Raw genomic sequence first — 27,525 nt, forward strand, 5'->3', positions numbered from 1 at the left:
TAAGGGTGGGCACATTTTATTTGATATCAGTATGCAAATGAGCTATGGAGAAATTGGTTTACGGGTGGCTCTGAGTGCGAAGGCACAATGAAATATTCTTTCGCACCTTCGCACTTTGCATGACTTTAAACTATCAAAACATATAACGTCTTTTGAACTTCATAGCAAAAATAACTACAAAAGTTTGGGGCATGACAAGTTTGGGTTACATGTATATCTTTAGTTTTCATTACGGATTTGGTGCTACTCATTCCCTTGATCAATACTGATGGGTAAGTTGTTTCCTTTCTATTTATTTTTCTTCAGGTTAGAAGTTTGTTATGTTGGCCGCTCATCTATTGTTATGGTGTCTCAACATCTCAACAATCTTCTAACTTGGTGCAAGAGCTTGAAACACACGAATCTCAAAAGATAAACTCATTCTTTTTGAACTTCACGTATTAATTATTTTCAAAACTTCATTTTGAGTTCTACGGTCATCAATGTCAACATGCAAATAGATTTTAATAGGCATATGAACACAATTTAGGCATACACATTCATTTGTTTGGTTTCCTCAGTCTGGCATCTCCACTAGTCACATTTTTTTACCATTTTCTTCCAGCTATTTTCGTCTTGCATATATCGTAGAATAAAGGGTTTCATGTCATAAAAGATGGGGATAAAGTTGGAAAGTCTTAATTGCAATCTTTCTGCATTTTCATTCAGACAACTGGGCATATCTGATTGTTAGTTCTGAATTATCACTGTCAACTTCATTTCAATTTCAAGATCAAATAATAACTAAAAGAGCTCTGATCATGTGACATATGATTGGCTAGGGTTTTAGGACGAAAGCCCTGACATATATGCAACAATCCCTAAGTGGCGATGACCCCTTCACCTATACCTACCTCACTTTGGCCTTCTAACGGATGCATGAGTACACCTACCCGGGGGGGGGGGGGGGAGATCCCCTCCTACCGAAATGTAGTGGCTAGCGAAACAAGCAGTAAAAGAGCAACGACGAAAAGAAATCATGGCAGCACCAACAAAGGCCCTATGGTTCTTGGAGCCCAATGGCAAGCGTGCTTACAAGGGTAATGTCTTCCACGGGCTGCCAAAAAATTGAGATTTGTCATACCCAACAACAAACTGGAGACTTACAGGAAGTACATGAAATACCATGCCCTAATATGTAAATTTATCGGGGTTTGTCCAACAGAAAGGGACTTGGTCAAATGGATCCAACAAAAATGGCAGCCAAAAGGCCATATTGAACTTAAGTTGGGGGCTAAAGGCTTTTTTACAGTGATTTTCACCAATCTGGAGAATAAGGAAAGAGTTTTCGAAGATGGTCCATACTTTTTTAACAATACAAGTCTCTTTATGAGACAATGGGAAGAATGTTATAACCCTGATCAAGAGAAACTCTTAGCAGCACCAGTTTGGGTCCGATTATTTTCCCTACTAGTCAACTTCTGGGATTCAGAGATTTTAGAAGGGATTGGAAACTCCATTAGAAACTCTATTAGAAACTTTGTCAAGGTCATATATTCCAAGCGGAGGGAAAGGTATACCTCTTATGCATGGATATGTGTCTACATGAATATAACAAAGCCATTACCTGAATTCATAGAGCTCGAATACCATGATGAGGTTTGGCAACAGCCTGTGGACTATGAGAATATACCTTTTACATGTCATATATGCCATGAGTCTGGGCACCTGTTTTGTGAATGCCCTTTGAACAAGTTCGAACCTTAAGAAGCACCCAACACAAATGGCTAGACTGAAGCAAAAGAAGATGCAAAGGGTTTCCAAGAAGTTCATAGAAAGAAATGAAACCAGAGGAACCAAAAAAATCCCAGCTAGTCTCCATGCGGTAAAGGCCTGTGAAACCACACTCGTTATTGCATCCTTAAGGAGGAAAAGGAGGGTGTGGAAATCCTTGATGCAGTTAGGGGCCTGGAAAACCACCCAACCCCTTAGAAGGGTTACAACACCACTAAAATAAAAGTAGAAGAGGAACCCCAGGAAAGAGAAGTCGCCATACAAGCGGTGGATTAGGCCAACATGGAGATCGACAGCCAGAAGGAGGATCTTAGCACAGAAGAACAAGTAATGAAAATATTATTGAATCAATGGCGACATCTAGATGAGAGATTCACCCCAGAGGATCACAAGTAACTCTACAAAGATACCTTTTGATAATACAAAGCCAAGTAGGGAATGACAACTACTGACCAACCAAAGCATCTGGGATCCCAAGCAAGTCAAGTTATGGAACAAGGACCACAAGGGAAAGGAGGGAAGAAGCGAGGAAGGAAAAACCTAAGTGAATCCATCCAGATGGTAGGAGAAACGTTGGTAAAATCTAGAAGGGTGGTGCCACTGTCAGCAGTCTTCCACCAACTTAACAAACCCCTAAAATGATAATTACGTCATGGAATGTAAGAGGCCTCAACAACAGGGGAAAACAAAGGTATTTGAAGGAAAGGCTCAGAAGAGATAAGTTGAGTATTATGGTGATCCAAGAAACCAAGATTACTAAATTAAAGCTTAAGGAAATCTTGAAGAGCTACAAACCCCATTATGAAGTAGTGGCTCAGGATGCCAGAGGCAGTGCTGGAGGCCTAGCTATCCTATGGAACCCTGCTGAAATAATATTTGAGGACTGGGTTAGCCTCCCGAGAATACTCTCAGGAAAATTTCACCATATTGGCTCCAGAGATTGGGTCCTCTTGACAGGAGTTTATGGGCCTCACATTCTAGGAGAAAAAGGGGTTTTCCTCCAGAACCTCACAAAATTACGACAAGTGTATCCAAAATATATTTGGATAGTAGGGGGAGATTCTGACATGATATCATTGCTAGAAGAAAAGAAAGGAGGGATCCATCAAGCAGAGGTAGACATGGAAGCATTTGGGGATCTCATTGCAGACCTGTAACTTGTTGATCTGCAAACGAATAATGGAGTCTACACCTGGGAAAATAGACGGGAGGAGTCCATCAAATCGAATCCCAGTTGGATCAGTTTTTGATCTCGGAGCAAGTAATCAATAAGGATATCTTTTTTGAGGCCCTGATCCTCCCTTGTGTGGGATCCGATCACTGGCCAATACGCCTAGAGATGGATTTAAAAATAGGACCTAAGAATCGCCCATTCAGATTCGAAGCCTTCTGGTTAAGGAACCCCAACTTAATGAAACAAATAGAAGGATGGTGGAGCAACAGTGAAGAGAAAGGAAGGAACCACATGCATACCTTTCAACTGAAGTTGAAGGAGATCAAACAGAAGATAAAGAAATGGTACTAGGAATATTTCAACCATATCATGAAAGACCAGCACCAACTAACTAATAAAATCCAAGATCTCCAACAATTGATCATCTAGCATGACAAATTTGACAATATTGTGGAAGAGGAAGGGCAATTAATCAACTAGTTAGAAGAACAAAGAAAGCATGAAGAGATACTATGGAAGCAGAAATAAAGGGACAGATGGCTGCATGAAGGAGAACAAAATACCCGATTCTTCTATAAAGCTATGATTCAACATTGACAACATATCTAGATCTAATCTTTAAAGGACGAAGCAGGGAATCGAGTGGTCCAACATGAGGAAATGGAGGATCTGCTTGTGAATCATTTCAAATCCCTCCTATCAGAACCGTCCCAAGACCATTCAGAGGCTATACAAAGGATTACGAGGAACATTCCTCATCTTATTTCAAGGGACCAGAACCTAGCCCTCATGAGAGTAGTAACATTGGAAGAAATTGAGGAGGTGGTCAAAGGAATGGCGAAAAATAAGGCCCCAGGACCAGACGGCTTTATGGAAAAAAATTTCCAAGCTGCATGGATCTTTATAGGGCATGATATCCTGGAGGTGGTGGAAGAATCGCACCATAACCAAAAGGTATGTCCTAGCCTAAATGCCATGTTCATTACTTTAATTCCTAAATATTCTAAATCTGAAGATCCTTAGGGTTTTAGACCCATTGCTCTCTGCAATGTCATCTACAAAATCATAGCCACTATTACTGTATAACACCTCAAGCCATTTCTTCCTAACCTTATATTTCAGAAAAAATGGTTTTGTGGAATGGCGAAAGATCCTAGATGGATTTGTCACATCTCAGGAGATTGTGCACTCCCTAAAGCATCGAAAACTCCCGGGCATGATGATAAAGCTGGACTTATCTAAAGCCTATGACTGATTAAATTGGGATTACCTCAACAATTATCTCAAGTCCTTCAGGTTTGATCCGAGATGGATTAATTGGATCTCTGCTATGGTATCCTCCCCTATGTACTCCAGTCTTCTTAATGGCTCCCCTCCCCGTACCTTTAACCCCTTGCATGGCCCTCACCAAGGCGACCCCATATCCCCACTCCTTTTTATCATTACTGCGGAAGGTCTGGGCTGAAATCTAAAGAATAAAGCTAAATCTCAGCTCAGGGGCCTGAGGCTATGGGGCAATGACCTCCCTATCACCCATCAGCAATTCGTGGATGATATCATGCTCTTCTGTCATGTATCACTGCGAGAAGCTCGCTGCATAAAAGAGGCTCTCCTAGCCTTTATGGAGGCTTCAGGGACCATGATAAATAATGAAAAATCTTGCATTTTCTTTTTCAACACCTCAGGGACCATACAATCATACCTTTCTCAGGTTCTTGGGTTTGGCATTGGCTCTCTACCATCCAAATATCTTGGAATGCCCCTGTCTGTGAATTCTCTGAAAACCTCCTACTGGAAATCTCTGCTCCAAAAAATCAGTGGGAAACTCAATAGTTGGACCTTCATATTTTTAAACTTGGTAGGTCGTACGATCCTTCTCAAAGAAGTTCTCCAATATATTATGATCTATCAGCTCTCAGGGATGGCAACACCAAAAACCTCCTGCTAAAAAATGGTGGAAACTTTTAAGAAGTTTTTATGGGGAGGAGCTCTGCAAGTAAATAAGTGGACTTTGGTATCATGGCCCAACTTAACTAATCCGAAGATGGAAGGAGCTATGGGTCTTCGAGACCTCTATACCCTGAATCAAGTAATGGGAGATAAAATTTGGTGGCGTTGGGCCCTGACCTTTGGAAAAAAATTTGGACTTGAAAATACAACATGCCAACTCTAACATAAGATATATTTAGATATCATGAGACTCCGAAAGGATGATCTATTTGGAACATGGAAACCCAAAACATAGACCTAATACAACAACATGTCTTCTGGGAAATCAGAAACAAGAAAACGATCTTGTTCTGGCAAGATTCATGGTAGCAACGGGATAAACTTATTGGAAAGCAGGACTTAAGCGACCTATTTTTGTACACAAATGGCGAGAACTTCCACACGGTTGATCAATTTTGGAAAGAAGAATCATCTAGTGAAGGATGGAGGAAATTGAAGGAGTGCATGGATTGGCCCCAGGCCTGTGAGTTGGAACAATGGAGCCAACTAGACAGGGAATTAGATTCCAGGAAGCTTTCTATCCTAAATGGACCAGATATCCTCAGATGGGGATATACCAAAAAAGGAACTTTTACTATCAAGGAGGCCTATGATCTAAGGACAAGTCGCGAACAGGGCCATTACAATCTCACATGGAAGAAGATTTGTAAAGGAGGTTGGCGGCCGAAGGTGGCCTACTTCCTATGTATAGTGTGCAGGGGTTGCATTCTTACCTAGGATCAACTTCAACGAGGGGGTATCTATGGTCCATTATATTACATCCTATGTAAATGAAAAAATGAAGATCTGGAACACATGCTCAACTACTACCCCTTTGCTAAACAAAAGTGGTGACATGTGGAGGATCTCTTTGGAATAATAGATCGAGATAACCAAAGCATTCATGAAACTATCCTCCTTTGGCGGACAAGCATCTTTTCCAGCCCTGTCCTCAACAGAGCCTGGGGGCTTGCCTTGAGGCTAACTCTATGGGCCATATGGAAAGATTGGAATCATAGAATATTTAAGAACCACCTTCTTCCCCAGGAGTTTGTTTGGGAAGGGATCATCCAGAACATTCAGGAAAAAATCTTGGCATAGAAATGGCATCCCGAGGACTGGAAAGTGGCCCTCCACGAGGCTAGAATTTTGCACTGTCTGAACCTATCATTGGCGATGATTGCTCCAACCTCCTAGAAGCTCATCACGCAGGGAGTGGACTAACTCAATTAATTCACTATCCCCCTAGAGGGATTCATCAAGCTAAGCTTTGACAAAGCATCGAAGGGCAACCTGGGTCTCGCAGGACTGGGAGGCCTCTTCCGAGACCCCATGACTCAAACTTGCCTAATATTTCGTGATCACTGTGGTTATGCTAGTAATAATGAAGCTGAATTTGCTGATGTCAAACAAGGCCTCCACAAAGCTATCAAATTGGGATATAGGAATATTGTAGTGGAAGGCGACTCCAGGCTAGTAGTCAAAATGGTGAAAAAACTAAGGGAGCGAAATGGGACAAGCTCAGCCACAAATGGAGAAATGCAAGATTAGTCCAAGAGACAGGAGATCTTTTTCACAAATTTAACTATATTATTACCAACCATGTAAGGAGAGAGGGAAATAGAGCGATGAAATTCCTGGCAAATTGGGGGTGTGCTCGCCAAAACGACCCTCTCGGGAAAATTTGGCCGATTCAACCCACAGATTGGAGGTTCATGCTCTTGGAGGAGATCCTGGAGCATGATAGAAGATAAAGTTCTTATTGCATCCAAACACCAGACCAGACTCCCAATCGGGGTGCGAGTCGGAGGGCGATGCCATCAAGGTAGTTTTAATGTCAAGTACATTGAGGTACACCACCACCACTCCCACACGCTTGAGGAGATGGGTGCAATGACTCGCTTCATGCATAAGGATATTATTGCAGTGGAAGGAGGTAGAGTTATTTTGTTAAGTTTTCAGTCTGGTGGCAAGTGTTTTGAGAGGGTTGTAGGTTGTTTCTGCGCCCAGATGATTGTAGTGCAGTGACTTTGGTGAAGGGAATCCGCGAACAATGAAGCGCAACGTCTCCAGAAGTGGCGATGGATTCTTTAGCTCCAGGCAAGGGTAATCTAGTATGTAAACTATTCCCCCCCTCGCCCCCCTCCTCCACACATTCGAGTGTCTGTTTTGGAATTGGGTTCTGCATGGGGGAAATTTGCCTATGGGTGAGGGTAAATTGGGTTGGTGGAAGTGTCTAGCGTTGGTAGTTTGGCAGCAGGATTTTATCCTCATCAGAGTCACGTCAACGTCGATTAGCTATGAATTTCTCCTCTCCTGAATGACGTTAATTGGGTTCTGGGGTAGGGGTGTTAACCCTGGGGAATGTTGCAGTCTGGCTTGGTTCGAAGACTAGGGGGTCTGGGATTAGGTTGTTGTCAGTTTATGTTTTACTTTTAGGGTCTGCTTTACTGTGGTTTATGGTAATGACTTGGCTGGTTGGATTTCGGGGCTTCGCACCCATGGCCTGTATCAAAGTGTCTGTGAGGTTGTTGTTGAGGTGTTGTGTCACCCGGGGTATGGGAATTGTCATAATGGTGTTAGAGCTGGCTATGATAGGCTCAGAATTTTCATTTCTGGTCGTTATGCAAATGGGCCTGTGGCTAGATGGCTTCTGGGGATTTGCACCCATGGCCTGTGTCGAAGCATCTACGAGGTGTTGTGTCACCCAAGCATCTATGAGGTTGTTGTTGAGGTGTTACATCACCCAATGTATGGGAATTTTCATAATGGTGTTGGAGCTAGCTATAAGGGGCTTAGAATTTTCGTTTATGGTTTTCATGCAAATGGGCTTGTGCTTACCTAGGTTTCGGGGCTTCACACCCACAGCTTGTATCGAAGCATTTGCAAGGTCGTTGTCAAGGTGCTGCATCATCTGGGGTATGGGAATTGTCATAATAGTACGGGAGATGGCTATGATGGGCTTGAAATTTTTGTTTCTAGTTGTTATACAAATGGGCCTGGGGGTGATGGGATTGAATTCCAAGGTGGGTTAGTGGACTTCTGGTGGCTCCAGGGTCTGCGAGTGGTAGAGAGACAATGCATATTTTTAAGTCAATTACAGTTTTTTTCTCCCATGGCAGGTGCACAGAGAGATAGGCTCTCCTAGGCACGAAGGGCTACTGGGCTCGCACCCTCACTTGCACAGGGGTTTCTTAACTCCTATTTCATTATCAGGCACTAGGATTGTGTTGCGATGGCAAGAGAAGTGAAGGCTAGAGGTCGAGGGAGGAGGCTTAAGGCAGCCGAGAAAGAGGATAAGCCCAGCTCCTTGGGCGGTAGACGTGGGAGAAAATTGGTTTCCAACCTCATTAATGAAGTGGCCAAATCATACCGGGATGGGACCAATGAAGAGATTAAAAGTTTGATTGAGGAATGGGAATCTGACCTGAACCGCTAGGAGAGCGCGACAGAGATAGAGATGGAGGATTAGTGCACAATGGTGCCGGACCCTGGGCATACTCGAGGTTGGGTGCCACAGTTCAAGCAGACCGTGTACCTGTATTGGATTATGAAAAGCCTCCTAGGTAAGGCCCTGGAGCAAATTTCAGTGATCATGATGACGACAGTGCATGAATTTCCCAACTACAAACAAGATTTCTAGAAGCTGCACTTCCAAATGCAAAAACAGGATGGACGCCTTGGCCACATTGTGAAACACTTCCCTTGTCTGTTCTCATAGACAGTGTTGCTTGGTTCCAATTTAGAGGATTCGGCTATGTCGAATCCACCTTTGCTGAGCAGGATGATTAAAATGATAGATGGTTTTCAATTCTGATCAGTACATATGCGGATAGGTTTTACTTTTCAGTTTGAAGTCATTATGTTTATAGGCAAATAGAGTATGGGCAAGGACATGATATACAAACTTATATATCCTGGGTAAAAATACTTATTACTTTTTGTTACTAGATGGCTTATCATGAGGTTAAGTGGCCAAAAGACTTGGTTTCCCGTTAGGCAAGTTGAGGCCACCTAACTTGTTTTATGTGGTTGTAAATTGCTTATTTATTAATGAAAATGGAAGGATCTACCAAGCTTACAAAAAGGAAGATCAAATACTAACTACAAATAACTATCGATATCCATAGGAAATGTTGGTACATTGTGTAGAGTGTGAAGGTGTGGAGGAGTATTTATCTAGCTCTCCCCCCCACCCACCACTCCCTCATTTCTTCATTTTCACCTTCTCATTTCACAGAATGTATCAAATTCATGGAAATTTTATTAGTGTCTTCCCTACCCCTTGCACCTACATAAGGGGCTTGCAATCGTGTCAGTTCTGGAATCATTGGGTAGAGTGGTAGCATAAGAATATCGAGGGGTTCCAAGGCTGAACTAGGTGGATATTGGTGACCACCTTCCTATTCCACTCGGACTCCCACCATTGTTCTTTTAGTTTCCTTAATTGTAGCATATTTCCATAAACAAAGTTTTTTTGGAAATAAGGAAAACACATACCTATTTATAGGGGTCTACAATCGAAAGTGTTGTCCTCTAATAGATATTTATAACAAAGTATTGTACGCATCAAATGAAGATCGTGTGCCAAAGATACGAACCCGGGAAGTTGATGTATGAACTAACCCCAATGTGGCCCACAAAATTTTGGCACTTCATCTGTTAGGGTTAGTTTTTTAGATGTTTAGGGTTTCCATTATTTATCAATAATAAAAATGCCTTCGAGCCTCATTTGTAACATAGTTTAAAAGGCACGTAGCCTCCACATCTCTTCTTTGACATAAGCTACCATCGCCCGAGCTAGTTTGCTTCGATTCTGCATGTAAACAATTTTCAGTACTTTTTAATTAATGAATTGATCAGGTGATCAAATTTTAGCTCAAAGATGAAAGTTACTAGATAGTCTTGAAACTAGCGTCAAGTCGAAGTGCTCATTGTTCTGAATCCAACAACGTTTGTTTCACCTTAATCCGACATCGTATGCTCAAGTTATCTCCTTATGATCGTTTGACCCAATAGCTAAAAAATGAGAAGGGTTGCTGAATGGGATTTTGTATAGTTGACATAATCCAAGGTGGTTGTGCAGGTACAGACCAATCAGGTGTTGCAAAGTGTCAAGCTCCAATTCACGCAAGTGTTCATGATTTTTATTGGTTTGTGATTTTTCGTGGTAGACCAATTAGGGTGTGCCATGATGTCCAATCAGAGGCCACCACATGGAACCCCACGGTTGGCTAAAGTTTTATGTTTTAGGCCAGAGGTCTGGGCGAGATCGAACCCTCAACCTCAATCTTACCAACGGTGCACTCTACCAACTCCTTTGCATGGTGGTTCTTAACCACTATGGGCGCAAATGTTATTTAAGGTTTAGATGACACATATATGGGAGGAGGGGTTGGGTTGTCAGCCCCAGTCACTGCCACCACACGACCCTGGGTGAAAAGGAGAGGGGCTCAGGACCTAGCCTATCCCCCGGTAAAATTACCCTCATGTGACCATAAACAGATCCATCAAAGCACAGATGGAGAGGGGGCTTACGATAGCTCCTAGACCTCTGTCATTTGAACTTCCATAGGACTGTGGCGAAGGCGCTTAATAGAGGGAGCTCTGTAAGGGGACCACCCCCTGCCCATATGGTTACCAATGTTACCATGGCACCATGATAGAGGTCACTTCGACGGTAAGGGTGGGGCATTGGCTTGGCCCTCAGCCCCATGGGCGCCAACATGACTATCGACTTGACATATAAGGGGCTAGGACAACGGGGGTGGGTGGTTAGCCCTGGCCCCCAGCCGCTTGGTCCATGTGGCCAGATTATTCTGCAAAAGGGTTATTGGAAAATTTAGTTATGCGATAAATTACACATTCGGTGGGCGAATTTGCCGCCTCCGCAGTGGAAAACAGGGTGAATTTGTAGGACAATTAGACTATTGGTTCGATCTGTAGGACGAATAACAACAAAACTACATGGAAAGCTTGTAGAGCCACATCTTTGTGAGTTTTTTTTCCTTTTGGAGCTAAAGAAGAGTCAACCTTGGGGTTTTTGAATATTTTGGATCCAACAATGACCTTTATTTTCTAATTTGAGCACATCTAAATGAACTTTTTGCAGGTTCAAGTTCATGGGTGTGTGGATCAATCAATGTTTTGGAGTAGTTCTTGAAGGTGTTTGAGCATGGATAAGGCCTTGTAGGGGTTTTCTTACATTTATAAGTTTACTACAGCAGTTGTTACCTGCAGGGTTAATCTCTTCTATACTTTTCTCACTATGTCTTGTTGAGGAAAAATTTCTATTTTTCCTTCAATGTGGAATTGAAGTGCTTATATGCTCATTTTCAAATGGAGTACAAGGTCTTTGTAGGAGACACCTTGTGTTGCTTATGTTTTCACAACTGACTGTAGGTTGTCATGATGTTTATTATCAGCAAACTTTTATATACTCTTTTTCCACTGAATATATGGAGCAGTCTAGTTATGTTGGTAGGACCGAAGATGTAGCCCATGAGGGGTGAACTCTGTCACCAAATCCTTTGTTCTACTCTTCATGAATTCATATATGAGTTATCTGATTTTGTGTTGCCTATGCTTAAGTTTACATGTGAAAACTAACTCATATCTTTAAGAGACCTTTTGAAGCACCTGTTTTGTGTTAAGACCCATTTTTCATTGCAAAGCGTCGGAGAACGATCCATATTTTTAGGAAGAGGAAATTGTCCTCCTCCTCCATTTTCAGATCAATTGGTATCAGAGCTTCATCTAACCAAGCTTCAAGAATGGGAAAGAAGAATCTCCAGGAGCTAGAGGAGATACATTTGGCTCTTCGGATGGAGTCCATTGAGTTGAGAAGAATGCTAGAAATGGCTGAAGAGGAGAAGAGGCATATGCACCTTCAATTGTAGCATGTGCTTGAGGAATAAGTTTTTGAAAGATCCACTCTTGTGATAGCAAAAGACACGTCCAAAATTAAACCAATATGTGGGCATGGTTCACACAATAGTTATGGACCATATGAGGAAAATTATGCATGTGCATTTTTCAAGCATCTCCAATATTATCACCATATTCCAGTTGGTAAAAGTGTGTGGATAGAGTCATCTGCAATGTCGTGATCATCATCAAAAGTTGAAAAGATGAATGGAAAGTTTAAGGAGGTAATAAGCATTTCAAGTACAATTCCTTCTATTTATGTTCATAACACCTCTTTTGCAACATTTGAGCAACATACCAAAGGCATTGGTATGAAGTTTATTTCTAAAATGGGTTATGAAGGAGGAGGCCTCAACATTAATGGCCAACAGATCACGAATCCAATCACGGTAAAGGAGAGACCAAAGTATCAAGGATTGAGATATGGTCAAAGGGAGTTTGGAGAATGCTCTAAACGGTTTGAGGCACAAAAATCATCTAAGGATGATATGTCACACCAAGATAGTGGTGGCAATGTTCATTTGTCTCCTAAGAGAGATGAATGCTCGAAAGGACCTTTCATGTCATCATCCACACCACATCGTCAAAGCTGCAACATAAAGGGACACACATAAATCTCATTGTTGTTTTCCAAATGATGGTAATTTTGACTATTTATGGAATATCCTTGTACTTTATGTGATGCATTTGACCATTGCGTGGTTGTCTATAAGCAATGCATGGTAATGTTTAAAAGGATGGATCAGATTCTGGGCATCAAGCATGATGAATCTCCTTCGCATGAGAGGACTTCCTTGTCGGGAAGCAAGAGAAAGTTCTTTTGTACCCATTGCATGATGCACGGGAATGGAAATGAACGATGTTGGAAATTTCATACAGAGATTCGTTCCAAGAAGGGAAAAGAGATTGTGAAACCTAATGCAAGGGAAGTAAAAGGTGGAAAAGAGGACTCACAACAATCCTAAAGTAACCTTAAAGGCAAAGTTGATGGAAAAAGAGAACCCATAAGCCTATGAGAGGTAGAGATTGGGTAGATTGTTTTAAAATTGCTTTGTAAATTTGTAATTACTTGTTGTTGTTTACTTGTTTGGGTACTTTTGAAAAGTGAACAATAATAGTCAATATGAGAAACAAGTATCTTTCATTGATGTTATGCTATTGGCTTGTTTATAAGTCCATATGTGTAAGGACCTTTGGAATGTACAAGTTGTCATCCAAATTTGTCTACAAGTTTTTCATGTACTCACCAATGCAAGTATTCGAGATGAAACTTATTGTGAATATTGTCTTTGTTTAATATTATACAAGATGACTATGTTTTTGTAGGAAAAGCCAATTATGTCATTGAATTTTTGCAACAATGTACTTTTGTTACAAGCTCAGTTTGAGGACGGTAAAGTAAGTTTATATTTCTTCTGATTTCCAAGATGGAGTAAAGTTTGTCTTCAACAATTGAACTTCAAGATGAATTTGTTTTGAGCCATGCAAAGATGAGATTAAAGAGAATGTTCAGATTCCACTCATCAGTGTTTTTTTCCAGCATCAACAATAATAATTTTTGGCTCGGTTCTTAACATGACAATAGGTCTTCACAAAGAAGATAGACAAAGTTCCTTGATTGGAGCTTGAAGGGAACTAATTAAAAATCTAGCATATGGATTGAATTTTTGGGTAATTTTCAGTTTCAACCTCATTTTATTTACGAGGAGAAATAAACTTTTGGAGTCCAAAAGTTCCTAGTGGGTAGGTGCGATCAGGTGATCAAATTTTAGCTCAAAAATGAAAGTGCCCAAAAAGTCTTGAAACCAAAGTCAATTCAAAGTGCTCGTCATTCTGAATCCAACGATGTTCGTTTCACCTCAATCTGACAATGTATGCTCAAGTTATCGCACTCTGATCGTTTGGCCCAACAGCTAAAAAATGAGCAAGGTTGTTGATTGGCTAGTTGACTGGGCTTCCATTTAGCTGACATCATCCAGGGTGAATGTGCATGTATAGACCAATCTGGTGTTGCCAAGTATCAAGCTTCGGTTTGTGTAGGTTCTCGTGTTTTTTATTGGTTCATGATTTTTCATGGTTGACCAATTAGGGTGTTCCCCCTGGCCCAACTAGAGGTTTCCACGTGGCACCCCGCGGTTGGCTAAAATTTTATGGTTTAGGCCAGAGGCCCAGGTGGGATTGAACCCCTAACCTCAAGCCTACAAACACTGTTCTCTACCAATTTCTCTTCATGGTGGTTCTTAACCACTAGGACGCAAATGTTATTTAAGGTTTACATCGCGCATATATGGGAGGAGGGGCCAGAGTGTTAGGTCCGGCCCCCGATCATAAGACCCTCACATGACCACAGATGGAGCCAATGGGGCACAGATGGAGAGGGGGCTTACGATAGATCCTAACCCTCGGTCATTTGAACCCACATAGGACCGTTGCGAAGGCACTCAGCGGGGGGAGCTTTGTAAGGGGACCAATCCCAGGCCATATGGTCACCAAGGTGACCATGACACCATGACAGAGGGGGCTTCAGTGGTAAGGGTGGGTCATTTGTTCGGACCTTGGCCCTATGGGCGCCAACATGACACCGACCCGACATATAAGGGGCTAAGCCAGTAGGGGCGGGCGATTAGCCCCGATCCCCAGCGGCATGGTCCATGTGGCTAGATTATTCCGCATAAGGGTTATTGGGAAATTTAAGTATCTAGCAAATTTCACCTTCAACGTGCGAATTTGTCACCTCCGCAATGGAAACCAAGGCGAATTTGTAGGACTGTTAGACTGTTGGTTTGAATTGTAGGACAGATAACAGAAAAACTACATGGAGAGCTTGTAGAGCCATATTTTGTGAGTTTTTTGTCCTTTTGGAGCTCAATAAGAGTCTACCTAGGGGTTTTTAGACATTATGGATCCAATAGTGACCTCTATTTTCTTATTTGAGCATATTTAAAGGAACCTTTTGCAATTTCAAGTTCATGGGTGTATGTGTTAGTGTCAGTCTTTCCAGCCTTCCTCCAGTGATCAAATATGCTCTTACAAAGTGGTCTCAGAGTGTCCAGGTCAAATTTTGTCATTTCAAAGAGTTTTCAAGCAAAATTTGGTCACTAGGCATTAGGTCTAGGGTTTGATTTCACTCCTTCTAAAGTTGTCCAAATGTCGGTCCATGTCATCATTCAGCTGAGTCTATCATCATTCATAGGGTTGTCACTATCATGTCAATGTCTAATGAGTCATTTTACACCTTGTTCATGCTTCAGTTGCGCCGAGGAAAGGTCATTTCCCTCTCCTAGGGTTTTGAAAGCTAATTTCTCTTGGACGGTTAAATCATTAGCAAAACTTGTATCCAAATGTTCATACACCTTCCCCTATCCTTCATATACCTTATCAAATGCTTCCCATCAGTAAGATCCCCCAAATTCCTCATTTTTCCACAAACCCTAGTTTTTTGACAACCTGGCAATTTTCTAGGTTGGACCTGTGTTTTGCCCTTTTGGACCCCTTTCCTTCACTCAATCTCCACGATTCCACTTTCCCTTGCTTCCTAACATCCCTCCCTACTTCCAAAAATTTCCCCAAGAATTTAGAAGCCCCTTATCCCCTTCATTTCGCTTCATTTCGACAAAATTCCTTGTTTCACACATCGGGATAAGTTTCACTCAAAAGATGTTTTAGAGAAATCAAAGATGAATTTTGGGAAACTGAGAGAGTTTTTTGTCCAAAACATGCCAAAAAAGTAAAACCTCCTTCACTTTTTGCACAGGTGTCATGGTTTGAGATAAATGTCAAGAATACCGTTGCCTCAGGAGAATCAAAGACACCTTTGAAGTGACCTTGGGAAACTCAAGTTTTCTCCTAGCTTGGTTGGCAAAATTATTTGCTTGATGGGTAAAATGATAACTAGACACAAATAGCTTTCCAATGATCTATCATGAGCTCAATTTGGGGTTGAGGAAGGCATTCAAAAGTTGACTGCAACAGCACTCTTCCTTGAGGCAGCCTCATTTGACACTTTTTGACCAGTCTTGGGAGATTTGATTTTTTATAGGGAAAATGAACTCCAAATTGACAATTCCAGTTGGGTTGGAAATTAGACTCAAAGACCTTTCCAACGAGCTATCCTGCACCTGATTCCGACACTGGGAAGGCCTCCAAAAGCCTCCTGCAAAAGCGCGCGACCTGTTGGGCAAGCGCGACCTGTCAGAGGGGTCTTACCAGTTGGGAAAATACACTGGCGCGACCTGTTGGGCGCGCGCGACCTGTTGGGAATTCATCCACCAAAAATTGCTTGTAAACTGCCAAACAACCCCAAACTTCTTCAAGATTGCAGGTAGGCCTAATCATCAAGGTTTATTTCTTGCTAAAGCTTGCATGAGCATGAAAATGTGTTTTAATGCCATCAATTTAAAAGGAGAAGTTCATGTGTATTTTGTTTAAAAATGTCAAAGTGCAAGTAAAGCTAGGGTTTTGTTTTGTTGCTCTCAAGGTCATCCCTTTCACTCCCATTTTTTGCCCCACATCCCAACCATCTCCCTTGTCATTTTCACCTAATCTCCTTACCAAAAATATCAAAGTCCCTAAACCCTACCTCCTATGAAACCCCTACAAAATATGATTATGTGATGGTATATGTTTCATAATTGCTTCCCTAATTTCCCCTTTCATATGAATTTTCCCTAAATCCCTTCAAAAGTCCCCCTCCCTAACATCTCCCTTGTGTTTTTGTCCCCTTGGAGCAACATTTAAACAGTCAAAACAGCAGGGTATCCCATGGGAGGATTTTATCTCTCGAGAGGCTATGCTTCTCCAGGTCAATGCTCATTTGGAGAGGTTGTTGGCCAAGGCACTAAAACGACGAAAAAGGCCCGATCCCCTCCACATCTTGGCTGAGGCTTCCTTGAAGGAGCATGATACTAAATGACTTAACTTCAGCACAAATTTCAAAAAAATTTGAGCATTTTTGGTCACTTGTGAATTTTTGGGCAAAAAACAGGTTTTCTCCACCAACGGGTCGCGCGCCGCACGCGACCTTTTCGTTGGGAAACTCATTTTTGGGAAAACTCAGCATTTTTGGATTTGTCATGCAAAGATACACTTGATCAGCCATTGCCAAGAAATTTCACCAAGTTTTGGGCCTCCAGAAAGTCAAAAAACAAGCAAAAAATGACTTTCTGACACCTTTTTGACACACAGGAAGCAGTCTTGGGAGATTGCAATTTTGGAGGGGCAAATGACCACCAAATTCAAAAATTCCACTTGGGTTGGAAAGTAGACATCCAGACCTTTCCAACAAGCCCACGTTTGCCTCATTTGGACACCTGGAAGTACCTCAAAATCAGCTCCAAAGTAGCACGACCCGTTCAGAAAGAGGGCGCGACCCGTTGGGCAATTTTCACAGGAATTCATCTACAGCTCAGGAATTCGCCCAGCTTTGACCAGTTTTGACTTGTGATGGATTTTTCACCCTCTTTGATGTAATTAATGTATTTTCATGTTGACATGACACTTATTTACCTATTCTAGAAGATTCATTCATGAAATAGCAAAAATTTAATGAATGAATTGGTTTCCTAGCTTATAGAGGCAAGTTGTTTTGACTGCCTAGTTTTTAGTGCTCAGTTTAGAATTGGTTGAAACAACTCCTAGAAGGAGGAGCTCGACCCCTAGAGGCAAGGAAAGGTGTTAGCTTGCCTATATTATGTATTTTCTTAGTCATTTTCAGGGGTTGGAGAGGTTGGACTCTTGAGGGCGAAGCTACTATTGTATTATTCATTGTATCTCTGCAGTTTTGGCAAAGGAAGAAAGACCAGGGTTTTGCAGTCCTTTTTGGAATTCCTGTGGTTACATGTATTGATGGTGTGTTTCTCTTTGTACTTGTAATTTTTTTATGTGATTCATCTTCTTACTTTTCCTTCTGCAAATTAGGCGAATGAAGTGTTAAAGTAGAATTCATGATTGTCATGCTCTGCTTTTAAGTTTGCTTAATATTTATGTTTTCATCTGTCTAAAGAGAACTCTTGAAGGTTTCTTGCTCTCTTTAGCTCCTCACCGGTCATTCCTATCCATTCACTTAATTCAAAGGCATCAATATAGTCTCCTACCTTGCCCCAAAGAACCCCCTGCAAAAACTGTGTCCAATCCCCGCACCCAAAATTGTCTTTCCCCGATTTTCCACCAAATCCTAAAACTTCCCAATTCAAAACTTTTTATCAGTTTACTAGCCTAAAATCAGTGTTCCCTTTTTGGTTATCTCGCTCATTGAAGATATTTACCGAGATATACCGGAGAGAGCCCTCTCCTGCCCCGTAGGGCTAGCTACGAGGCTAAGTGGTTTGATGTTGCCTTGAAGTTTACCTTTCTCAGCCTGAGGTGAAATTTCAAGCGCTAACAGTATGGATCAATCAATGATTTAGAGTAGTTCTTGAAGGTGTTTGAGCATGGAGAAAGCCTTGTAGGGGTTTTCTTACCTTCAGAAGTTTATTGTAGTGGTTGTTACTTGCAGGGTTCAACTCTTGTATACTTTTCTCACTATGTCTTTTGGAGGAAAGTTTTCTATTTGTCCTTCAATGTGGAATTAAAATGATTATTTGCTAATTTTCAGATAGAGTACAGGGTCTTTGTAGGAGACACCTTGTGTTGTTAATGTTTTCATGATTGATTGTAGGTTTTCATGATGTTTATGTGAGAGTTATTTATAGGAGAACATTTCCTTGAAGGGGAAATAGACACATGTTTTATCAACAAGCTTTTATGTACTCCTTTTCCACTGAATATATGGATCGGTCTAGCTATGTTAGTAGGCCCGGAGATGTAGCCCTTGAGGGGTGAACTTCGTCGCCAAATCATTTTTTCTACTCTTCATGAATGCATGTATGAGTTATGCGATGTTGTGTTGCTTATGCTTAAGTTTACATGTTAAAACTAACTCATATCTTGAAGAGACCTTTTAAAAAACATGTTTTGTGTTAAGACCCATTTCTCCTTGCAAAGCATCAGAGAACGATACCTATTTTTAGGAAGAGGAAATTGTCATCTTCCTCCATTTTTAGATCATGAATTGAAGTTTTTTTTCATTGTAGCTCTTTGTTTTTGTTTATATCTACATTTCATTTCATTCCTTCATAAATCTAGATTAGTGGTATCATAGTGGTGTACTCTTTCTCTACTTTTTTGTTCATGGCCCCAATGAGGCCGGGGTATAAGGAGTTGGGACTTGAACTGGTTGAGCCTTTGCAAGACCATCCCTACTGACATCAATGACCTCCCTTGACAGAATAAAATAAATATGAGGGAGCAGGAGATCATATCAAATTGTAGCTTGAAGAAGCCCTTGAACGACAAAGGAACAAGATGATGGACAACTTTGCTCAGATCCTTCAGTGGATGCCTGTAGGTGACACATCTTCATTTAGAAATCACTTTGGAGGTTTCACCCCCTTCAAGGTACAAGTTAATTTTGATATCCCTATATTAGAAGGTTTAATAGATGCAGATGTGATAGATAAATGGTTGAATTCGATGGAAGGTTATTTTTTGGTCCATAGTTTCTTTGATAGGGAAAATATTAATTTTGGATTACTTAAGGTCACCCCCTATGTCAAGGACTAGTGGGAAACTTACTATGAGAAAAGGGATGAATAACCCTCCCTATTTATAGACGCACCCTCTTGGAACTCTTTCTAAGATGTTTTCAAGGAATAATATTACCATGTGGGGAGCTATGAGGCCAAATACATGCAATGGACTACACTACAACAACAAAGGGACCAAGATGTGCATGAGTTCAAAAATATTTTTCATACTCTACATATAAAGTTAGGTATCAAAGAATCTGAGCGACATTTGGTGCTCAAGTACCGTTTTTGAATGCACAAATACATTCAGGAAGAAATGGAGTTCCTAGACATCTCCTTACTTGGTGCAACATATTGATATGCTGCCAAGATTGAACAAAACATTAAACGAAATAAGCACGACTTTGGATCTATGAATCAGAAGCAGGGTAAGAGCACCCCCAAACCACAGAACAAACGATAAAGCCAAGGTGGAGCGACCCAAGACAACCCATCGAAGCCACAAGCAAATAATGGCACCACAAAGACAAAGAAGGACATGGAAAGTGGTGTGAGTTCCACAAGAGCCCCACTCACAACAAAAATGAGTGTTGTGCTAAGCAATCATTGTTGGTCGAGCTAAAAGCTTCATAGTTTGATGCATGTTCCAATTTTTAGCCAAAAATTGACAAAGGGAATGACAAGGGGAAGCATATCATTGATACAAAATCTAGTGCCACTATTGCCACCATTAATGTTCAGAAGACTGAACTTGAAGATCCAGAGGAGGGGGAGTGTCTCTTCCACTCAGAGATGTGGGTGAAGGGTTCTTCGCTACAATTCATTGTTGACAATAGGAGCCAAAAGAACCTCATTTGAATATAGATCGATAAGCAATTGGGCCCACTGACCACACCACACCCGCAACCATACACCATCGTATGGCTCCTCCAAGGACGAGATCTCCATGTCAGCCAACAATTTTGTCTTCCCTACAACATCAAGCCCTTCATGGGCGAGGTATTATGTGATGCTTCTCCTCTTGATGTTTGTGATGTGTTATTAGGCCAACCATACTTTTGGAAGCGTCATTTTGTGTATCCAAGCCTCACACTGTTGTTATTATTTTGGGCAAAAAGTTATACAATATATCTGAGGGAGCTTTGCCTACTGCCATCTCTTTGATCTATGCTAAGCAATGCAGTAAGATCATCTCCCAGACCAGGATGTTTTTTTTTCTTTTTGATTCGATCTCAAAGTAAGGGGAAGATAGTGGCCACATCCATGGCCCTTGGGAAGAGTTCACCCACGCAGCAGAAGTAGGTGGACAGGGACACCTTCTCCTCACACACAGGGGTACCTCAACAGTATTAGGTCAAGCATTCGACTGATCTAACTCTTGGAGCACCTCTACCCAATGGGATGATATACCACTACTCCATTACTGAAAATGAAGAAATCAGGTGGCAGATCCAGGATTTGCTATAAAAATGGCACATCCAACCAAGTTCCTCAACTCTTGGGAGTCCGATTATACTTGTACAAAATAAGGATGGAACCTGGAGGCTCTGCATTGATTATCGGGCATAAACAAAATCAATGTTAAGAATGGGTATCCAATCCCATGGATTGATGAGCTTCTTGACTAGCTCAAGGGGGCTAAGTATTTTAGCAAGATCAATTTGAAGTCTGGATATCACTAGGTTCCAATAGAACCCACAGATGTATGGAATACCACCTTCAAATACGAGGGCCTTTTCGAGTGGTTGGTCATGCCTTTGAGGTTGACAAATGGGCCTGAAAATTTTATGACGTTAATGGATGACATCTCGTGGTCCTTCACCAACTCATTGATGGTTGTACATCTGGATGACATCCTCATCTTCAACAAGGGTTGGGAAGAGCACCTGCAACACATTCGACAGGTCCTTAAAACCATGAGGCAACACAAACTATGTGCCAACTTAGAGAAATGCACCTTTGGTATGAGCTTATCTAATATCTAGGCTACATCATTGATGAGTGAGACATGCATGTGGATCCAGCTAAGATCCAAGTTATTCAGGATTGGCCAACTTTGACTACTCTAACATAACTTCACATCTTTATGGGCCTTACCAATTTTTATCATAGGTTCATGTTGGGATTCTCTCATATAACTTGGCCTTTGAGTCAGGTTACCAAGGGTGCAGTGAAATTAATGTTTTCCTGGTTCAAGTCCCACCATAAGGCGTTTATTGAGCTGAAGCACTGCCTTTGCTCTGCACTAGTACTCACATTTCCAGACCTTCAACAACATTTGAAATTGGTGTAAACACCTTCGATTATGCTATTGGTGCAGTTCTCACCCAACAAGGGCATCCGATTGCCTATCACAGTGAGACACTTTCTGAAACTATTAGGAAATACCCCACCTATGACAAAGAGATGTATTCTTTCGTGTAGGCATGAAGACAATGGAAACATTACATTCTGGGGAAGGAGATAGTCATCCACACAAATCACCAACCTCTTCAGTTTATACAGACACAAGGGAAGTTGTAAAATGTTTGGCATTAGAAGTGGTCTACATATTCACAATAATTCCACTTGAACATTAAATATAAGAAGGGAAACACCAATAATATTGCAGATCACCTCAGTGAACGCCCAATTGCAGCATTGGCTATTGTTCACAACACTTGTGGCCATGAGACCTTCAGATGGCTACAACATACAAAAATGATCCAGAGTTTGCCACCACATACCAAATGTGAGTGGATTAGCAAGTTCCATATTTCCACCTCTAGGATGCATTGTTATGCTACCTGGGCCACCTTTGTGTTGCTTCAAGTGAGCATGCCAAGCTGATTTGGGAGGTACACTATAGTCGGGTCATAGGAAACTTTGGTGTGGAGAAAACTGTGGTCATACTACAAAAGTATTTTTATTGTCCAAAACTCTGACATGATGTTGGAAAATATATCAGTTCCCGCACTACCTGTGCCATCGCCAAGCCAACTGTCAAGAAACAAAGGATCTACACTCCTCTGCCTACTCCTAACCAACCCTATAAATCCATCTCCATGGACTATCTGTTGGGCGCCCTTTCTACCAAGCATGGTAATGACTGTGTATTTGTGGTCATGGACAAATTTTCTAAGATGGCTATATAGGAAGCTTGCACGAAGAGTATCACAACAGAGGAAAATTCCAAACTCTTATTTGAACGAGTGTGGGTACATTTTGGGATCCCATAGAACATTATATCAGATCAGGATAACAAGTTCCTGAGAACATTCTAGTCAAGCCTCTAGACATTATTGGACACCAAGCTCACTAATTTGACATCATTCCATCCCTAGACTGATGGCCAGATAGAGGTTGTCAACAGAATGATCATGCATATACTACACATGTACAACTCCAAGCTTCCATGAGCCTGGGATGAGAGCCTTCCTTATGTGCAACATATTTATAACAAAGCTCTCCATAGCTTGACTGGTCATAGTCCCTTTCAAGTGGGTCTGGGATTTCAACCATTATGTCTGATTGATGTTGCCATGCCTCATGAAACTAAACAAACATAATCCACACATGTACAGTCTATTGCTACTAAAGAAACTGGTTTTATTGAACGCATGCAGCACGTTCACTAGTAGGTGCACAACATCTTGGATAAGTCCAATTCCATGTACAAGCAACAACATGATCAACATCGGGTGCCACATAAGTTTCAGGTGGGTGACAAAGTTTGATTTCATTTTCAAAAAGAACACCTCGTTAGAGACCATCGGAAGCTCTGACCATTCCGATACGAGCCTTACACTATCACCAAGGCTATTGGAGACAATTATTTCGAGCTCATCATTCCCTCATTCCTCGGTCTGCTCTCAATGTTCAATGTGGACCTCCCTCGACCATACTTTCCACCATAGTTGGACACATTAGACATTGCAGAACAACTGACAACAATAGAGCTCAACCCACAATGCATGGAGTAGGCCACAACTGATTAGATCATGGACACATAGATAAAGACCACTCTCCAACAAAAGATCCAACTATATTAGGTTTTCAAAGCTAGCCAACTCCTGCACCAAGGCAAGTGGCTCACTAGGGGCCAAGTTCAGTAGAAGTTTCCCCATCTCAAGGAGGCACTCAACACAATGGGGACCATTGCTTCCGGGGGGGGATTTGATCCAAGTGAATATTGGTGGCCAACCACCTATTCCACTTGGACCCCCACCAAATTTTCTTTCATTTTCCTTAATTATAACATAACATAGTATCTTTGGCAGTTTTTGGGTCCTAAAATTCCAAAGTCGTTTTGAGGTCCTAAATGACATTTTGTTTTTGGAAAACAGGGAGACATAAAGGCAAATATTGAGGTCTGTAGTGAAAATTTGTTGTCGTAGAATATATATTTCTAAATATATATCGTATGTTTCAAACAAAAATCATATGCCAAAGTTACAACCTCGGGAAGTTGATGTACCAACTAACCTTAACGAGGCCCACATACTTTTGGCGCTTCATCTCCCAGGCTTAGGTTTTTGGATGTTTAGGGTTTTCCAATGTTTCTCAATAATAAAAATGCCTTCGAGCTGTTGGGCTAATTTATTAACATACATTAACACAAATATTTAATTATCAATCCGTGTTTGTAAAACTTGGAGGCAAGTCCACAGTATATGGATATCAGATGTAGCCAAGCTTAGAAGATAAAATTTGAAGAGTTAAGGAAGTACATATTACAAATATAAATATATTTTAACAATTTCTAATTCACTTATGTATTATGTGAGGGATGGGGCTCCTAACTTGGAGAACCAGGTTGTACTTCCCTACAATACTACTTTCCTGAAGAGAAATCCAAAAGAACTAATTAAAAATGGTTTATGATGCAGAAGATGTAAAAGAAGAGGCTCCTAACTAAGGAGGATCGGATTGTCCTTCTTCACAATTCTACTCTACCATAATCACCATGGCTTCAAACCAGAAATGCATAAATAACTTCAAATAAGAAAAGGAAAATGAAATTCAGTTTTAGTTCAAGATCAAATAGAAGGGGAATTTAACTTAAATTCCTGTGTGTCCCTTCATATGTAGATCAGAATTAATTCAATATCCATTCAAAAATCATCACACATTAATTCAAATAAGCAAATCTGAAACAAAACAAGTAAACAAATCTAAAGCAACTAGTTCATGAAAATTAAGCTAGTTTAACAATGAAGTGTACTTAGCTTGGAGTGGGGGCCCTCCACCCTTGCCTTGCACACTTGAGGCTGCTATCAAATGCTGAAACTTCAAGCACTCATCCACACTAATGAACAACAAAATGAAAGTAGAACAAGTTCTTCTAATTAATCTCCAATATTCAAATGTCTTAGCATAAAGTTATATAAAAATTACATATCATAAGCCTTCAAAGTCTTGGCTTAAATAGAAGTTTATGAAACAAACTAATCTAAAGTCTTTCTAACAATAATATCTATTCATATCCATCTATCTAAGTTGAATTCATTCAATCCATCCCAAGAAATATGGACAATCCCATGAAATCACAAAACTGCCCTATTTCCTAGGGATTTTCTGGGTGACTAGTCATGTTTGACCAGCCTTGATCGGGCCTAATAAAGCTTGTTTTGACCGAACCAAGTGGAATTAGTTCAGTCCTAGTTCCCAAGATTTCCATTCATGCATCCAGCTCGAGCCCAAGTGTCCTGCAAATATGTCATCCACATAGCTATTACGGGAATTTCTGATTCTGTCCAAAATTGCACTTGAAACTCAATTTTCATAAAAACTTCTAGAAATTGCAAAATTAAAATTAAATACCTGAATATGCATAAAGTACATCAAAATGAAATGGGTGTGATGGAAAATATAAGGATTATGTAAGTTTCCTTAAGCAAAAATAGACCAAAATTGAGGGCCAACACGAGCTTCATTGTAACACATTTTAGGAGGCATGTAGCTTCCACATCTCTTGTCAGAGATAAGCTACCATTGCCCTAACTAGTTTATTTCCATTTTGCATGTAAACATTTTTCAGTACTTTGTTATTAATGAATTGAAGTTATGTTTTCTTTGTAGCTCTATGTTTCTGTTTATATTTGTATTTCATTTCATTCCTTCATAAATTCTTATCAAGGTCTTATTGAAGTATGGGGCATGTATTTTTTGGTTTGATCTGATGGCCTGTTCTTAAAATGATGTTTGATGTCTTTGAGTGCGAAGGTGCAAAAGAAACACATTGACAATTTTTTTCATATCTTCTTACTCTTCGTAAATTTAAATGATTAAAACATATAATATCTTTCAAACTTTATAATAAAAATAACTACAAAAGTTTGGGGCATGAAATTTTGGGGTACGTATATATCGGTTGCGAAATAAGGATGGGTGAATGCATGTGAGGAAGAAGCAAACAATGAAAACTTTTATCCGCCATGTTCGTAGCTTCATATAAATCTCCCCCACCCCACCTCCCCCCCCCCAACCCATAAGGTTCTTTTGAAATAAGTGTGAGTGATAAATTGTGCTTATAAATTTCTTTGTAGGTGGATCTAAGTGCAGAGGTGAAGTTGTACACAGGGACAATAGAAGCACAATGAAATCTTCTTTCACACCTCCACACTCTGTATAACATTAAACTATTAGAAAAATAACATAGTTTGAACTTTATAGCAATTGTGAACACTAATATGTCGAAGTGGGCTCGTTTTATCTAATATCTAGATGTAAAAGAGCTCTAGAAAAATTGTTTTGCAGGTGGTATGAAGTTCGGTTCTCAAAATTATGTTTTGTGGCTCAGTTTGCGGAAGTGGAGACGAAGGACAATGAAAGTTTGTTCCATATCTCCGCAATTCACATAACTTTAACATATTAATACATATAACATGTGATGAGCTTTATAGTAAAAGGAACCACAAAGCTTCGGTAATGAAAATAATAAAAGTTGGATTTTCTCTCGTTTCCCTGCGACAGGGGGTATATCGGGTGAGAAATAAGGGTGGGCTCATTTTATTTGATATCAAGATGCACATGAGTTGTTATAGTTCTTCTTTGTCGATGATCTGATGTGATGTTTTCAGAACCATGTTCAATGGCTTTGATCGTTTAAAAATTGGGAATAGTATGGTTTTTGAATATAGTATTGTATGGAAGGGAAGTGTGTAAAAGAATTGTATGGAGGGAGAATGCATGTAGAAGTTCAGAACATTGTCGTAGAAAGATTGTGTTTGTTATTCTGCACACTCGTTCTCTCATAGAACACCTCTTTCTGATAGGGATTAAAAACACATTTCATTTAATATTGGACAATAAGTGTTCAATTCACAAATTCTCAAAGAAATCTAAGTTTTATGAAGCTTTCTTCCTTCACAACTTTGCACTCTACAAAATGTATCAATAACTATACGCATAACTTCTATAGCATCCAAGTATAATTATGGATAAGCATAAATCCAAATTATCATAGAGAACCTGGCGAAATTTTAGAAAGTAATGTGTCCATAGTTACATTAGCCAGGTGTTCATCATGCATTTTTTGGCATGCATGTTGCCAATGCATCCTCGATTAGTTCTCTAGGGGGAATGTTATGAATGATTTTCTTCAAAGGGCTTGGCTATGTGCTACTTAGTTTTCGTTTTGCTAGTTGTTGTAATGAGCAGTAAGCAACATTCTACTAATTATTGTGCGCTTTGGTTGTTAGCTAAGAAATATGCAAAGAAGTTATATTCGAAGACAGGAACAAACTCTACGATATCTTTATCAGGTACATTATGGTTCCTTTGTTCTAGATGCGAGTCCTTAGAGTGTTTCCACAATATAAGTAAGAGTAAGTGCGGATGACCAAATTCGTGGCTTAGTTTGTTACAATTAACTTCCAAATGTGGTTGTTATATAAGAGTTTTACCACTTTTTCCAGTTATATTTGGATCATCAATGTGGACATATGCATATGTATTAATGTGTATATTTTATATTATCTTATGGATTTATCGTGTATAGCTCTATTGTGTTGTTTGTTTCCCTGAATGTTGTTTATGTTGTGCTTATCATGGAGCAAAGCTCATAGTAAATTTAGAACATGTTTAAAGCGTGATTGCTAAGGCATCATTGGAGAA

This window comes from Pinus tabuliformis, chromosome 7 (genome assembly GCF_031772625.1).
Source record: "Pinus tabuliformis cultivar Carrire ecotype Pingquan chromosome 7, CPIR1, whole genome shotgun sequence".
NCBI lineage: Eukaryota > Viridiplantae > Streptophyta > Pinopsida > Pinales > Pinaceae > Pinus > Pinus tabuliformis.